At 35.9% G+C, this 1,915-nt stretch overlaps 1 non-coding gene across 1 annotated transcript; it reads right to left on the bottom strand.

Annotated features, from left to right (window-relative positions):
• Positions 1–849: 849 nt before the first annotated feature.
• LOC112934796 (U6atac minor spliceosomal RNA) lies at positions 850–975 on the bottom strand. Its single transcript, XR_003238053.1, has one exon. It is a non-coding gene; the product is annotated as a U6atac minor spliceosomal RNA (small nuclear RNA).
• Positions 976–1,915: the final 940 nt, after the last annotated feature.

Here is a 1,915-nt window from a genome sequence, read left to right as displayed (position 1 = left end):
GCTTCAGGAAAATAGATATTAATTCTTCCTTAAATGTTTGGTGGAATTCCACTGGGAGGACATTTGGCCCTGGACTCTTGTTTGTTGGGAGATTTTTGATGACTGCTTCAATTTCTTTGCTAGTTATGAGTCTATTCCAGTTTTCTATTTCTTCCTCTTTCAGTTTTGGTAGTTTATAGGTCTCTAGGAATGCATCCATTTCTTCCAGATTGCCTAATTTGTTGGCATATAGTTACTCATAATATTTTCTTAAAATTGTTTGTATTTCTTCTGTGTTGGTTGTGATATCTCCTCTTTCATTTATGATCTTATTTATTTGGGTCCTTTCTCTTTTCATTCTGACAAATCTGCCTAGGGGTTTATCAATCTTATTAATTCTTTGAAAGAACGAGCTCTTAGTTTTGTTGATCTATTGTACTATTCTTTTGGTTTCTATTTCATTGATTCCTGCTCTAATCTTTATTAATTCTCATTTCCTGCTGGGTTTAGGCTTTATTTGCTGTTCTTTTTCCAGCTCCTCTAGGTGTAAGGTTAGGCTGTGTATTTGGGATTTTTCTTGTTTCTTGAGAAGGCCTGTATTGCTATATACTTGTCTCTTAGGACTGCACTTGCTGCATCCCAAAAGTTTTGAACAGTCTTATTTTCATTTTAATTTGTTTCCATGTATTTTTTTTTAATTTTTCTTTAATGTACTAGCTGACCCATTCGTTCCTTAGGAGGATGGGTCATATATTTGAATTATAACCTACACGTATTTGAATTCTTTCCAAATTTCCTCTTGTGATTAATTTCCAGTTTCAAAGCATTGTGGTCCAAAAATATACAGGGAATGATCCCAATATTTTGGTACAAGAATGTTGGTTAGATGCCACAAAGTAGGTGGCAGTGCCTTAACCATATGAGTGTTGTCAGGCCCGGGGGCCTCTTCCATTCCTGTCAAGGCGAGTGCTAACCTTCTCTCCTTTCATACAACACTCAATAGGTTATATTTTAACTCATTAACCATAAATTAGAAAGGAACAAGGGGTTGATTTTTTTCCATGTCTGGAAAGACAACACTGTGTTTTGAAAAGTATTTAATTTTAAGTCAGAAGTATGCAAGATGGACAGCAGGGCTATGAAGCCAATCTCCATATACTGTGAGATCCCTTAATTTGTCACACTTCAGGCTAAGATTTGAGGGTAAAGTATTAAGTTTAACATCTCTCATTTTAAGCCTTTCTATGTGTACCTTGGGAGGTAAAGCAGGCCGTGTCATTTCAGAGCAATTCTCCTTGATATGAATGGAAGTACCAGGGTTATGCAACTTCCCCACCTCTGTGTGCACTAAATGTGTTTCTGAAGAATCATCTTGTGAAGAAAGACAGGCAAATAGTTTAAAATGTCCTAGAGAAGCTGACTTTTTTTCAAAACTACTTCTAATGAACTAATTTATAAAATGCATCCTCACCTCCCCTAATGTGTTCCTTTACAGGCTAGAAAATAAGTTATATAAAAATATAGAACAAAATTGCACAGAATGACACTTGAAAAGAAAAGAAAAAAACATGTTTTATGGAATCAAGACCTCTAAAAAAAAAGTGCCTAGGGCAGCCCAGGTGGCTCAGTGGTTTAGCCTTCAGTCCAGGGAGTGATCCCTGCATGGAGCCTGCTTCTCCCTCTGCCTGTGTCTCTGCCTCTGCCTGTGTCTCTGCCTCTCTCTCTCTCTGTGTCTCTCATGAGTAAATAAACATAGTCATAAATAAATAAATAAATAAATAAATAAATAGCTTTAAAAAAAGTGCATAGCCATCATTAGGAATTGTTATAGTGATATTTCTTCAAAACAATCAGATACGCCATTTTGTGACATTCCCCAGAGGTTAAGCTATTAAGAGGATTTTCTAAAGAATGATTAAAGATTATCCACTTCATC

The sequence above is a fragment of the Vulpes vulpes genome, chromosome 7, assembly GCF_048418805.1.
Source record: "Vulpes vulpes isolate BD-2025 chromosome 7, VulVul3, whole genome shotgun sequence".
Taxonomy (NCBI): Eukaryota; Metazoa; Chordata; class Mammalia; order Carnivora; family Canidae; genus Vulpes; species Vulpes vulpes.
The sequence above is the reverse complement of the archived record's forward strand: the minus strand, read 5'-3'. Positions and strand labels throughout refer to the sequence as shown.